Source organism: Panthera tigris, chromosome A1 (genome assembly GCF_018350195.1).
Source record: "Panthera tigris isolate Pti1 chromosome A1, P.tigris_Pti1_mat1.1, whole genome shotgun sequence".
NCBI classification, from domain to species: Eukaryota; Metazoa; Chordata; class Mammalia; order Carnivora; family Felidae; genus Panthera; species Panthera tigris.
Genome location: NC_056660.1, coordinates 43,217,631 through 43,233,432, shown reverse-complemented (window position 1 = coordinate 43,233,432; position 15,802 = coordinate 43,217,631). Strand labels below are relative to the sequence as shown.

The following is a 15,802-nucleotide window of genomic DNA, read 5'->3' as shown; positions in this document are numbered from 1 at the left end:
TTTGAAATGATTCTTTGGTGAAACAATATAAACAACTCTTTGGAAAAATATGTGGAGAATATATATATTCTGTAAATGCATGTTACTTTTTTTTACTTCTCTCTATTTTTAAAAATTAATAGATATTTGGAGATCTGGCAATGTAGCATCTGAGGAAAATTAAATCCAGACAATGTTAAAGGCATGAAAGTCTGAAATTCCTACCCTAGTGTGAAAACCCTAAAGACTTTTTCTATCACCATTTTTTTTTTCTTCAGAATATTTTCTGGAGCTAAGTAGTTATTTTAAGCATTCTTCTTTATTGGTTATGTCCTACAGTGAGTTACTGGGAAAACTATTGTTTTTGACCAGGTTAGCTAACATTTTCTTCACTGAATTCTATCAATTTTTTCTAGGATTGGGGAACAATCCACTCCTTATCATTTATTGCTCTCAGAACACTGATAACACCCATCAGTGATTTATGGATTATAATTTCAAATATGCAGTCAATTTCTACCAGATATCACATTATCACATCTGTATAAATAAAGCAATAGAACTAGGAGAATGTTATGACACTTTTGAAGCAAGCACTTACCAAAAAATTATTTAAGTCTAACTTTAAAATCAAATTCTTTTTTTCCCACAAAGTCTCTCTCTTGCTCTCTCTGTCTCTCTCTCTTACTCTCTCTGTCTCTCTCTGTGTTTCTTTCAGTCTCTCACATACACACATATACAAACACACATGCATGTACTGTAATAGTGTGATAATGTAAAAAGCAAAAAGCAGTCGGACTGTCTTAAATATGTTGATGCAAATGATTACATTTTATAAAATATTCAAAGCCTTCAATCTTGTCCATTGTGGTTCTATTTATGTCCCTGAGACCGATAATAAAGTACCAGTATGACACTAAATTTTCAGCATTCAAGTGTCAAAAAAAATCTTCAAAGTCAAATGAACTATAAGACAAATTCATGTTTAGATAAATAAAGTGAATGTAACAGTCGATCATGCAGAAATGCAATTAATTGTGCTGCATGAGTAAAGAAGGTCAAAGACAAGCTGTTTGCCTTTGTCAGCATTTTGAAGACACTGAAAATTCCACACCACCTAAATTAATCAAGGCCTATTTTCTTATAATATTACTAAATTCACACTACGTATTGCACCATAATTTCTGTAACATAGTTGCCACTATTAATAACACTTCATCTGTTTATAAGAAAATAATATTTTCCAAAATTATTGTAATTGGATGATCTAGAAAATGTGTACAGCTTTTCTAAAAATATAGAACTATTATTTTATCATTTAAAAGAATTCTGTCTTTCCCTTTAATAGTAAGCCTGATCACTTTGACCTGAAATTCTTTTAAGTATATCATTTGGAAACTAATACATGTAGTATTCAATAAGTAAGCTATATACAGTATTATCTGATTTTTTAGAAGGGATTATCTACTGTTGTACAGCTCTACTTATTGTGTGAATAAATCTTTTTATGTTTCACTCCTCAAACAGAAAATTAGAAAATCAGTCCCATGAAAACATAGATAACAAGTTTGACTTGGAATTGTACACATTTTACATATCTATATATTTGTTGATGAAATACAGTCCGTATACATAATACTTATGTAATATAAAACTGTTTATTACTGTTACCTTATATTTACTGTACTTACTTTCTCCACGAAATTGAGATCTCCTGTGTATCCCTTGCTAACCCAATTGGTCAGCAGTAACCTGGACATAAGGACTAAAATAGAAGAGATTAATGTGACATCCCAAATTCATTTAAAGATATACATTGTAATCCAGGCTAAAATTCCCACTGACCCACCATGTCCTTATACACATAAAAGAGCAGGAAAGAATATATGGTACTTTAATGCTTATTTTTTTAATGCTCTCACTTTTATGATCAACAAACTTTAATATTTCTTGGAGACATGATTAAAACTTTAATTTTGTATATCCCAAGTTGCCTAATTTATAAATGGCAAGAAATCTGTCTCCTATTAGAGATGTAAAAGATATCTAAAAAAATGTGGAAAACAAAGAGTACTTTAATGGATAAACTGGGGCACCTGGGTGGCTCAGTCAGTTGAGCTTCTGACTCTTGGTTTTGGCTCAGGTCATGATCCGAGGGTCATGGGATCGAGCCCAGCGCTGGGCTTTGTGCTGAGCATGGAGCCTGTTTAACATTCTCTCTCTTTCTCCCACTGACCCCTTTCCTGCTCGTGCTCTCTCTGTCTCTAAAATAAAAATAAATAAATAAAGGATAAGCTATATAATGTTAAGATATACAAATAAAATCTGCATACAGACTGAGGAATATTGAGTACTAGGCTGCGGTTAAGACTGAATTCATTCTAAGTGCAATACCTTTGATTGAATGTCATATTTATAGCAATAAATGGGGAACAGAAAAGACTTCTACAATGCTTTTGTGTTCTATTCTTTTTCTTTTTAAATGTTTTATATTATGAAATATATCACAGAAAAGAGTGTTTAAATGACAGTTATTGAAATCAATATGAGGCATATTTTTCTATAGTAAGCCTCTATCTTAAGAAATAGAGATCATAAAAATTTGCATAATTTACCATTATATAAGCATATTAATAAATAGACTGATGTGTACTTATGTAAGCACCATGACTTTCTTGTTTTGTTATTTGAATACCCTTTTAAATAAAAAAAAATTATGTCCTAAAATAAAGCCCAAGTAATCATAAGGCATTTTAATTTCCATGAGTTTTAAGGAGAAAAATTTGACATATTAATTGCTATTGGGTAAGAATGTATAATGTGAGAGCTTTTTTTTTTTTTTTTTAATGTTTAGTTTTGAGAGAGAAACAGAGTGCAAGAAGGGGAGGGGCAGAAAGAGGAAGACACAGAAACTGAAGCAGGCTCTAGGCTCTGAGCTGTCAGCATAGAGCCTGACACGGGGCTCTAACTCAGGGACCAGGCCGTGTGATCATGAACTGAGCCAAAGTTGGACGATCAACTGACTGAGCCAACCAGGTCCCCCTTGAGAGCTTTTAATCAACAACTTTTATAAGTCCTATAGAATAATAGAGTTAGTATTTATAAACCCTAAAGAGCAAAGCTTATGTACTAAATCTTACAAGATTATTTTTCATTTTAAAAATCATTTTAATTCATTAGACAATTATGTAAAATTGTTTTCCTTTTCCTTTTTTATTAACAGTACATTTATAAATCTAATCTTTTGTCTGAAAGGGTAAATTCCTGAGGCTTCTCACAATGCTTATTTGTTTTTTTTATAACCTTGGAAGCATACTGCACATTCAAGCTTGAATATTCTATAAATTGCAGATTAAACCAAAATTATAGCCTTAAAGTAGTTTAAACCTTAATAATGGCTGAGATAAACTGAATTAAATTAATGTGATTTAAATTAAATTAAATTTACTTTTACAAGATACATGTCATGAGTATGCATGCCTTAGAAAAACAACTTTGAATAGTAGTAATCATGGGATATTGTATCAAAATATATTTGAGTATCAATTGATGCTTGCCATTTTGAATACCTAAAAATCCCCATTTTTGGCATATAAACTGTAATGTAATTTCAAAATTTGTCCATTTGGGAAATTCCACGTATTTAAAACATTGTATACTAAGTATAGTTTCATTTCAAGATTTTACATTCTACCTAAAATCTCACTGAAATAGCCTAAGGAATATAAATATGGGGAAAACCTACCGGAAGTTGGACACAATGGTTTCATTGCACAAGTCGTAGTTTAACACAAAAATATACAAATTCATCTTAAAAGACGTTTCCTTGCTATCCTGAACTGAGTCATGTAAATTTCTGATGCTCAGGGCAGCAGCAGTTGTGACTGACTTCATGAAGGGTATCAGACACTGGGAACTGTGTTTTCCCATAAAGATCTCAAAAAGGAAATCTTTTCAATTATCGAAGGGACATATAACATATGTATTTTGTCAAAAAATGGAAAATATATTTGTCACAACATTGTATTATAAAGGAGTATAGAGTCAATTGTCAAGTATTTCCTTTTTCTTTGCCACCAATAATTCAAGATCTGACTTAGATAAAGCCAACAAGAAAGTAATATGAAACAGATGGGAATTTGTAGAGGGTCAAATTAAAACTTAGAAAGAGATTTAAGAAATTTCCTAATTTCCTAACTATGAATTTTCCTAAATTCATAGGAGGAGCTTCTAAAATAACATTGTGTAAAATCATTGAACTTCTTTGCAAGTGACTAGAATTCCCTTAAAATATACTAGTTGAATCATCTACTTGGAAACATGACCTAGCAAAATTAAGCTACGATATTATTGTTATTTTACTAAGAAAAATTACATGTAATACATGAAAAGTGTTACTCTACATGCGCATTCATATACATGAAAATAATTGACTAGGAAAAAACTGTAATAAGAACCTACAAAATCTCTGACAAACCCACCAACCCATCTACAGTTCTAATTCAGGGAGGAGACCTGCAGTTTTAAAGAGGAAAACAAGACTTAGTTGGTATTCTGGTGTGCCACTAAAATAGATCACCTTAATGACCAAGGACTTATTTTCCAAACTTCTAGGAAGTTTGACTGCTTATGGCTAGCAGCTACATTTTTTTTTCTGGGTTATAGTCTATTACGAGGAGCTGCTTACCTAAGATCATGGCCAATATTCAGGGCCACCCTTATCCAAGATTTATTGATGGGAGATATAATAGTCTTATGCACTTTTTCCAATTCAGGACATCTGTTAAACACTAACTTAGTTTAAAAGCAGCTTTTAGAGAAATATCTGCCTAATCATTGGGAATATGACTGTTGTATCACACATGATGTGTCTATGCTTATCTTGATGTTTACCTTGCCAAACTGTCTTCCAAAGCGGTTGTCCCAATTTGCATTCCTACCTGCAATAAATAAGAGTTCCTGTTGTTACACACCCTCACCAAATTTGATATTTTCAGTGGTTAGGGTTTTTTAGTCACTCTAAAGAGATTTCTTAATTTTTTTTTAATTTCCTTAAAGTATGTTGACCAACTTTTTGTGTCCTTTTTCCATACTGAATCTTAAATATTTTTATTAATGAAGTTCTGTTCAGACTTTTTTTTTTTTTTTTTTTTTTGTTTGTTTGTTTGGGCAGATTTTTTTTAAAGATCTATTTCTACAGTTTGGTACTATTTGTACTAAATGCCTTAAAAGATACACTTATTATTTGCCAAGTGTTACCTATCTTTAAAATGCCAAATGATACAAAATTGCCAAACTGCAGTAAGCAACAGATGGCAAAAACAGACTTAAAATTCTTCATTTTTTCTCAGATTTTCACATTTGTCTAATTTTAATTTCTCCTTTCATCTGAAAACATCCTCTGTTATTAATATTCTCATTTTATTTTCTTTCTGCATCTATCATGCATCTAATATAGAACAGCAATTCATTCTCTCAAAACTGAGAAAAATAAATTTGTAAAATATCATGTTACCATCCTAAATCAAGACTTCTTCCATTTCCCATTTTAATCCTAACTATCCCACATTAGTATGTCCTCCTATTCCAACTCCCTTCTTCAATCTAGCCGCCACTACATTTCAGACAAATACTGTGATAAGCAGCACATAGTATGAAATCAACCCATTTAATAAAAACTTAAGTGTATAGTACATTATTGTTAATGATGAGCAGAATACTACACAGTAGAATTCTAGAACTTTTATTTCATGACTGAAACTTTATACTCACTGAACAGCAACTCCCATTTATCCTTCCCTCCCCTACTGGCAACCAACATTCTATTTTCTGTTTCAATGATTTTAACTATCTTAGGTATAAGATAGATATAAGTGGAATTATGCATATTTACCCTTCTGTAACTGGCTTCTGCACTTAACAGAATGTCCGCAAAATTAACCCATGTTGTAGCATAGAACAGGGTTTTAATATATACATATATATGTATGTATATGTATATGTGTATGTATATGTATATGTATATATACACATACATGCATACAGACACACATATATGTGTATATATGTATATATGTGTATATATGTTTGGATAGTATGGACATTTTAACAACAGTAAGTCTTCCACCCATGGACACAAAATACCTTTCCATTTATCTGTATGTTTTAAAAATTATTTTCAGCAGTGTTTTGTAGTTTTCAATGTACATTTATATATATATATATTCCACATTTTCTAATCCTCTGTCGATAGAAATATGAGTGGTTTCTATTTCTTGGCTATTGTGAATAATGGTGCAATGAACATGGGAGAGCAAACATCTCTTCAAGATTATGACTTCAGACCTTTTAGATAAACATCCAGAAATGGTATTGCTAGATCACATGGTAGTTCTATTTCTAATTTTTTGAAGGATCCTCTAGACTTTTTTCCACAGTGGTTGCTCCAGTTTACATTCCCTGTAGTAATGTACAAGGGTTCTAATTTTTCCACATGGTTGCCAACACTTATGTAATATATTATATATATACTATTAACCTCTTAGTACATATATATTGAAAATATTTTCTGCCTTTTCATTCTGTTGATTTTTCCATTTTGCCTTTCATACTGTTGATTTTTCCTTTGCCATGCAGAAGTTTTTTGTGTGATATATTCTGACTTATCTATTTATGCTATTGTTCCTTGTGTTTCTGATGGTCATACCCAAGGAATCAGTGCCAAAACCAATGTCACAAAGCTTTTCCTTTATGTTTTCTTCTAGGAATTTTACAATTGAACATCTTCCTTAGTCTTTATTTTGACTTGATAACTGTGTATGGTGTAAGAGGAGGGTCCAGTTTCATTCCATTGCACGTATATTTCCAGTTTTCCCAGAATCATCCTCCCTAATGTGGCAATCTTGTTGTAAATCAGGAGACCACATACGTATGAATTTATTTTTGAGCTCTCAAGTTTGTTCCACTGGTCTACAGGTGTGGTTTTTGTCCAGTATCATACAGGTTTAATTACTGTACCTTTTTCATATGTTTTAAAAATAGGGAAGTGTGTGTCCTGAAGCTTTTTCTTCTTTTGGTCAAGGTTGTTTTGGCTATTTGGGGTCCTTTTTAGTTCCATAGAATTTTAGGAATATTTTTCTTTGTGTGTGTGTGTGTGTGTGTGTGTGTGTGTGTGTGTGTGTGTGTGTGAAAAGTGCCATTGAAATCATGATAGAGATTGCATTGAATCTGTACATTGTTTTGGGTAGTATGGACATTTTAACAACAGTGAGTGTTCCAAGCTATAAACACAAGATACCTTTCCATTTATCTGTATCTTTTAAAAATTATTTTTATCAGTGTTTTGTAGTTTTCAGTGTACATGCCTTTTGCCTCCTTGGTGAAGTTTATCATTAAGTATTTTATTCTATTTAAAAAAATTTAATGTTTATTTATTTTGAGAAAGAGAGAGTCAGAGAGAGAGAGACAGACAGAGAGAGAATGAAAGCAGGGAGGGGCAGAGAGAGAGGGAGACACAGAATCTGAAGCAGGCTCTGGGCTCTGAGCTCCTGACACGAGGCTCAAACTCACAAACCATGAGATCATGAGCTGAAGTTGGTCGCTTAACCAACTAAGCCACCCAAGCGCCCCAGTATTTTATTCATTTTTATGATATTGTAAGTGGGATTGTTTTCTTTTCTTCTTTTTTTTTTTTTTCTTCTTTTTTTTTTGGAACTTTGTTCAAACATTATGAATTGGTCCTTTGGTTTTCAAACTCACATGTCTCACTGTCAAATGAAGGCAGCAGTGTTTCAGGAATAGTCATAATCTCAGACTAGTCAATTACTAAACTCTTACAAATTATTTCCCAAAAGTTAAAGTTTTCCAATATTTGTTGTTGTTGTTGTTGTTGTTAAAAAGAGTCTCTCATCTCCCTCACATAGTCCATTTTGGCTTGTCCTGTGTCCTGTCTGAAGACACTGTCCAGGGGCTGCTAGTTATGGTCCATCAGTGCATCCTACAGGTCCTCGCTCTGGTCCATGAGCTCCTTGTCGGCTTCAGTCACATCCAGCTGTGGCATGAGGTCCTCCAATGTGTCATCCCCAGCTTCTTCATATGTCTACATAGTGCTCTGAGTGTAACAAACTAGGGACAGTTGTAGTGTAGCTGCCTCTGTTCTGGTCATGCCCCAGTGGGTGTAGTAGTTCTGCTACTGCTGGTAATGGGGGTTGTAGCTGTTAAGTATTAACTCTGATTCTACCTCACTGACTTCACTTGGCTCACATGGGGATTGCCAGACTCCTCAGCCACACTGGTTTAGATGCCAGGCTGACTGCTCCCTGGTACTCGGTCAGGGCTCACTTCTGTTTCAGTAAATCTGCAACTGTGACAAAACCATAGCCTTTAGACATATCTCTTTGGTCCAAAACTGGCCTGACTCCCCAAAAGGAGGAGTAGACTTTGACGAAGAATTCATACAATATGCCATCATCCATATCTGGGTCAGGTCCCTCACAAAGAAGAAATTCTCAAGGCTTGTTTTCTGGTTGTTTCCAATAAGTGTCATAGTTCAGTTAAAAACGTTCTGCCTTGGCAAAAAAAAAAAAAAAAAAAGCCACAGCTTTTTACTCTGTATAAAATGAAGGTAACCATTAAGGGCACTGCCAGCTCCATGATTCTATGAACCCAGATATGCCAGCCTGGTACAGCTGTAAGCTAAGTAAAGGTGTAGGTCCTGGAAGGGGCTTCCCATTAATTTCATGCAAATGCTTCTTGGCTGTGGCCAAATCTGTGAATTTTTTATGAAAAAAAGGAGCCAGCTAGGATTCCAGTGAAGTGGGATCAGATAATTTTGATGCTCATCATTGTATCCCCCTAGATGGCAGGGATTGTGGAGATGAAATTCTTATTCATGTAGAGCTTCAACTCATCTATACACAGGCTGGCCTCTATGCTTACAGTCTGGCTGGGATTGTGTGAGCTAAAAAGGCCTGCATGGGCTCCATCCCTTGGTCTGGAGAAAGAAGAAATGGGCTTGTTTTCTTAATTTATTTTGTTGTATAATTCATTATTACCATATAAGCTTCACATTATTTCTGTATTGTGATTTTGTATCCTTTGACCCTACTGAATAGGTTTATTAGTTCAAATAATTTCTTTTGTGGACTCTTTGTGGCTTTCTGTATATTAATTCATGCCATCTGTGAACAGAGAGGATTTTATTCTTCCTTTCTGATTTGGATGCCTTTTATTTATTGTCTTGGCCTAATCACTCTTGCTAGGATTTCCAGTGCTATGTGTTTTTTATTTAATTTAATTTAATTTAATTTAAATTAAATTAAATTTAATTTAATTTTACTTTATTTTATTATTTTATTTTATATTTTATTTTTATTTTTTGTTGTTTTCATTTTATTTTTCATCGTGATAAGAGTACTCTTCAATCCCCTTGTCCCATTAACCCCGGTCTCCCATCCTCCTCCCCTCTGGAAGCCATTAGTTTGTTCTCTATAGTTTAGAGTCTGTTTCTTGGTTTGTCTCTCTTTTCTTTTCCTTTACTGTTTTTGTTCCTTAAAATCCACATGAGTGAGATCACATGGCATTTGTCTTTCTCTGGCTGACTTACTTCAATAAGCATTATACTTTCTATCTCTATCCATGTTGCTGCAAGTGGCAAGTTTTCATTCTTTTCAATGGCTGAGTAATATCCCAGGTTTCTATCATGAATGGATGTTGTTCTTTGTCAAAAGTGTTTGCTATATCTGCTGAAATGATCATGTGGTTTTGTCCTTTTTCTTTTTGATGTGATTATCACTATGGTTGTTATGAGAATATTAAACCACTCTTGCATCCCGGGAATAAATCTCAATTTATTGCGGTATATGATTTTTTAACTATATATTGTTGGATTCAGTTTGCTAATATTTTGTTGAGAACTTTTGCATTTATATCCATGAGAGACACCAGCCAATGGATCTCTCTCTCTCTCTCTCTCTTTTTTTTTTTTTTTTTGTGGTGCCTTTATCTGGTTTTGGTATCAGGGTAATAATAGTCTTATAGAATAAATTTGAATGCATTCCTTCCTCTTGTATTTTTTTTTTTTTTTGGAATCACTTAAAAAAAGTGAGCATTGATTCTTTTTTCATTATTTGGTAGAATTTGCCTGTGAAGCCATCTGACTTTTGTTCACTGGGAGATTTTTTATTACAGATTCAATTTCATTGTTAGTAACTGGTCTGTTCAAATTCTTCTATTACTTCCTGCTTTAGTGTTGGTAGGCTATATTTTTGTAGGAATTTATTCATTTCTTCTAGTTGTCCAATTTGTTTGCATTTAGTTCTACATAATATTCTCTTAAAATTGCTTGTATTTCTGTGGTATTGGTTGTTATTTCCTCTTTCATTAGTAATTTTGTTTATTTGAGTTATTTCTCTCTCTCTCTCTCACTCTCTTTAATGAGTCTTGATAGAGCTTTATTAATTTTGTTGAATTTTTCAAAGACCAAATCCCGGTTTCATTAATTTGTTCTATTGTTTTTGTTTTTTGCTTGCTTGTTTGTATATCATTTATTTCTGACCTAATCTTTATTACATCCTTCCTTTTTCTGGGTTTGGGACTTTTTTTTCTAACTCGTTTAGGTACAAGGTTAAGTTCCTTATTTGAGATTTTTCTTCCTTCTTCAGGTAGGCCTGTGTTTGTATAAACTTCCCTCTTAGAACCACTTTTGCTGCATCCCAAAGATTTTGGACCATTGTGTTTTCTTTTTCTCTTGATTTTTGTTTCAAGTTTTTATTTGAATTCTAGTTAGTTAATATATAGGGTAATACTGATTTCAGGGGCAGAATTTAGCAATTCATCACTTATATGTAAGTGCTTATCACAACAAGTGCCCTTCTTAATACCCATCACCCACTTAGCCTATCCCCCGCCCACCTCTCCTGTAGCAACTCTCAGTTTGTTCTCTATAATTAAGAGTATCTTATGGTGTGGGGTTCCTGGGTGGCTCAGTTGTTTAAGGGTCCAACTTTGGCTCAAGTCATGATCTTGTGGTTTGTGGGTTCAAGCCCCACATCGGGCTCTGTGCTGACAGTTCAGAGCCTAGAGCCTGCTTTGGATTCTGTGTCTCCTTCTCTTTCTGCCACTCCCCCTGCTGCTCTCTCTCTCTCTCTCTCTCTCTCTGTCTCTCTCAAGAATAAATAAATGTTAAAAAAAATTTTAAAGTCTCTTATGGTTTCTCTCTCTCTCATCTCCTTTCCCCACATTCATTTGTTTTGTTTCTTACTTTCCACATACGTATGAAATCATATGGAATTTGTCTTTCTCTGACTGACTGGTTTCACACAGCATGATACACTCTAGCTCCACCCACATCATTGCATATGACATGATTTCATTCTTTTTGAAGGCTGAGAAATATTGTCTGTATACACAACTTCTTCTTTATCCATTCATCAGTTGATGGAAATTTGGGCTCCTTCCATAATTTGGCTGTGGTTGGTAGTGCAGCTATAAACATCAGGGCAGCGTGCCACCTCAAACCAATATTTGTGCATCTCTTGGATAAATACCTAGTAGTGCAATTGTTCAGTCATGGGATAGTTCCAATTTTAACTTTTGAGGAAACTCCACAGTATTTTCCAAAGTGGCTGCAAGTTTTCTTCTTGTTTCTATACATTTTCTCTGATCCTTTCTTCTCTTGCTCTCTTCCATGGTTTGTTGGCTTTCTTTAGAGATACACTTGGATTAATTTCTGTTTATTCTTTGCTTATCTATTACTGGTTTTTGAATTGTGGTTAGGTTTGTACATAACATCTTCTGCATATAGCACTCTATGTACGTTGATGGTCACTTAAGTTTAGACCTAAGTTTTACTCCTCTCACTCCTAGAATTTATGTATATAGTGTCATATTTTTCCCACCAAAATTCCTTTTACTTTGTTTATTTATTTATTTATATTTTATTTAAGTCCAAATTGGTTAACATGTAGTGCAATAATGGCTTCAGGAAAAGAATTTAGTGATTCATCAAACACCTAGTGCTCATCCCGACAAGTGTCCTCTTTAATGCCCATCACCCATTTAGCCCACCCCTCCACCAACACCCCTCTGGCAACCCTCAGTTTATTCTCTGTATTTAAGAGTCTCTTATGGTTTGCCTCCCTCTCTGTTTTTATCTTATTTTATCTTTCCTTTCCTTCCCCTATGTTCTGTTTTGTTTCTTAAATTCCACATATGAATGAAATCATATGATATTTATCTTTCTCTGACTTATTTCGCTTAGCATAATACACTCTAGTTCCATCCATGTTCTTGCAAATGGCAAGATTTAATTTTTTTGATCACTGAGTAATATTCCATTGTAATATATACCATAACTTCTTTATCCATTCATCATTCGATGGACATTTGGCTATTACTGATAGTGCTGCTATAAGCATTGGGGTGCATGTGCCCCTAAAATCAACATCTTTGTATCCTTTGGGTAAATACCTAGTAGTGCAATTGTTGGGTCATAGGGTAGCTCTATTTTTAATTATTTAAGGAAAGTCCATACTGTTTTCTGGAGTGGTTGCACCAGTTTGGATTCCCACAAGCAATGCAAAAGTGTTCCACTTTCTCCATATCCTTGCCAACATTTGTTATTTCCTGAGTTATTCATTTTAACCATTTTGACAGGTGTGAGGTAGTTTCTCATTATGGTTTTGATTTGTATTTCCCTGATGATGAGTGAAGCTGAACACCTTTTCATGTGCCTGTTAGCCATCTGGATGTCTTCTTTCAAAAAGTGTCTGTTCATGTTTTTTGTCCATTTCTTCCCTGGATTACTTATTTTTGGGGTGTTGAGTTTGATAATTTTTTTATAGATTTTGGATATTAATCCTTTATCTGATATGTCATTTGCAAATATCTTCTCCCATTCCATTGCTTGCCTTTTATTTTGTTGATTGTTTTCTTCACTGTGCAGAAACTTTTTATCTTGATGAGGTCCCAATAGTTCATTTTGCTTTTGTTTCCCTTGCCTTGGGAGACAATTCTAGTAAGAAGTTATTGTGGCTGATGTCAAAGAGGTTGTTGCCTCTTTTAGCCTCTAGAATTTTGATGGTTTCCTATATTACATTTAGGTCTTTCATCCATTTTTTTTTTTGTATGGTGTAAGAAAATGGTCCAGGTTCATTCTTCTATGTATCACTGTCCAGTTTTCCCAGAACCATTGGAAAGAATTTTCCTGCTTTGTTGAAGATTAGTTGTCCATACATATTTGGGTATAGATCTCGGTTTCTTTCTCAAGATTAGGGAAATTTTCACCTATTATTTTCCACATATATTTCTGCCCTATTATGTTTCTCTTCTTCTTCTAAGATCCCTATAATGCAAATATTATTACCCTTGATGGAGTAAAATGATGGAATTTCATTTATTGTGTTCTTGATCTCTGATTGGTTCTTTTCATCTCTGTGCTAAGGGTCTCACTGATGTCCTCCATTCTTTTCTCTAGTCCAGTGAATATTTTTATGATCATTATTTTAAATTCTTTATAAGTCATATTACTTTTACCTGTTTAACCCTGGTCTCTTGCTGCGGTTTGGACCTGTTCTTTCATTTGGAAGATGTTTCTCTGTCTCCTCTTTTTGTCTAACTTCCTTTATCTGTTTCTGTATATTTCTCTGTGTTAGGAAAGTCAGCTAATTCTCTTGCTCTTAAAGATAACAGCCTTATAAAGAGGTCTTGTAGTGCCCTGCATTGCAGTATCTCCTTTTCTCCAAGACCTGGGTTTCTGGGAGTGTCTCCTATGTGAGTGGTGTGTGCTGTGCTATTGAGTCTTGGCCTCTTTTTCCCTCAGGCCAGTTGTCTTCTGAGTTTCTTCACCTATTGTGGGTATGCAGTGGTCTGCTTGCAAAAGGAGAGTTGCACCCACCACTTCCAGAACTGAAGTCCTGCAAAATACGTGGGGTCAGGAAATGTGGTGTTGTAGGGTTTGTGCAGGTCTTCTGGGGAAGGGGCCCAAAGTACTGGGACTCACCCACATGTGACTTGGAAGGATGGATGTGCTGAAGTGTAGGTAGGGGACCAGGCTTGGTACAAGCAAGTTAGGTAAGGAGTGTGGGCTCCATGCTGATTCCCACAGGTGGCTATTGTTTATGCTGGGGAATGGGGAGGGGAAATGGCACCTGCTATCTCCTTTGTTACTGGAGGGGTTTCCCTATGATCCCTGTCTCTCCAGGCCATGCTTTGGGATGAGCAAATCACTCTCCTTGCCATTTGCTCCCAGAGTTTTTCAAACTGCTGGTTCTATGCTGTATCTGCACTGGCTGTTTGTTGTGCTCTCTTTTTAAGAGCAGAGATTCCACTTCCTAACATCCACACAGCTCTCCCAGAGTTCCATCCACCAATTTTGAAATTTCCAGGCTTTAAGTCCTACAGGTTTTAAGAACTAATGAAATCTGGCCCCTGTCACTTTCCAAGGCATATCTTATGGAGATTAGTCCTCCCACCTCATGGGCTCCCTGGTGTGAAAATCAGTTTTCTGCCCTCTCCACACTACTGGTTCCCTCCCCACTGTAGATGTCCTCTGCCTGTTTTGCTCCCAGTGTCTTCACCCTTCCTACCTTCTTTGATATGGCCTCTTCCTTGCCATTAGTTGTGGAGTTTGTTCTACCAGTCTTTGAGTCGTTTCCTGGGTTATTCATGCTGACAGAGGTGTTATCTAGTTGTCTCCCTGGGATGAGTTGAACTTGCAGAAATTTTTCCCTTTTTTTTTTTTTTTTTTGGAAGCAGTTGAGAAGAACTGGTGCTAATAATGCCTCTTTAAATGTTTGGTAGAATTCATTAGTGAAGCCATCTGTCCTTGGGCTTTTATTCGTTGGGGGATTTTGGATTACTGATTCAATCTCCTTACCAGTTCCAGAAACTTACTGGTTCTTTTTTATATTTTCCATCTCTTTGTTGAAATTTTCATTTGATTTATTCATTGTTTACACAGGCCTGTTGAGCATCTTTATGATGGTTATTTTGAATTATTTTTCAGATAACAAATATATATCTGTTTCTTTAAGATTTATTTTAGGTAATTTATGTTTTACTTTTGATAGGTTCGTTTCCCTTTTTTTCTTCACATTCCTTGTAATTTTTTGTTGGTATCTATGTATTTGAAAAAATAGCCACTGGCTTGGTACAGGGAAATACCTTTACCATTCAGTTTAACTAGAGATTCTGGGGACCCCTCAAACTGTAGATGTGTCTTCTCTGGACTTGTGCATGTAGATTCTTGATTAGAAGGATTGGCTGATCTTTCCTTTCCTTTCCTTTCCTTTCCTTTCCTTTCCTTTCCTTTCCTTTCCTTTCCTTTCCTTTCCTTTCCTTTCCTTTCCTTTCCTTCCCTTCTGTTCCCTTTCCTTCCCTTCCCTTCCCTTTCTTGTCTTTTCTTATCTTTCTTTCTTCTCTCTCTCTCCTCTCCTTTCTCTTCTTTTCCTTCCCTCCTTCCTTTCTTTTCTTTCTAGACCTTATGATCTCTTGCTCCCTCTAATGTTTGTCGACTGTACTCCAAACCAGCGGCACACAGCACACTACCCAACTCTCAGTAGCCCCCAGGTATCTGGATTACTCTGAGTCCCATCAATGCCAAAGTTAGGTTAGCCAAAAACTAGTCCCTTAAGCAGTCCCCTGAAAAGCTGGAACATTTGACATATGCTCCATCCTTCGCTTTCCTGCTGGGAGGAGAGGCCCTCAGGCTTTATCAGCTTGTCTGCTCTATTGCAGGTCTGCTGGAGCAGCAATATGCTGCCCAGATCTTTTTTTTTTGTCCCCCTTTTTTACTTTTCAATGACCTCCAAGCATTTAGAGCATG

The 15,802-nt window shown here is 35.2% G+C and overlaps 1 pseudogene; it reads right to left on the bottom strand.

The window, feature by feature from the left end:
- Positions 1-7,870: 7,870 nt before the first annotated feature.
- Positions 7,871-14,645, bottom strand: LOC102967679 (annotated as a pseudogene).
- Positions 14,646-15,802: the final 1,157 nt, after the last annotated feature.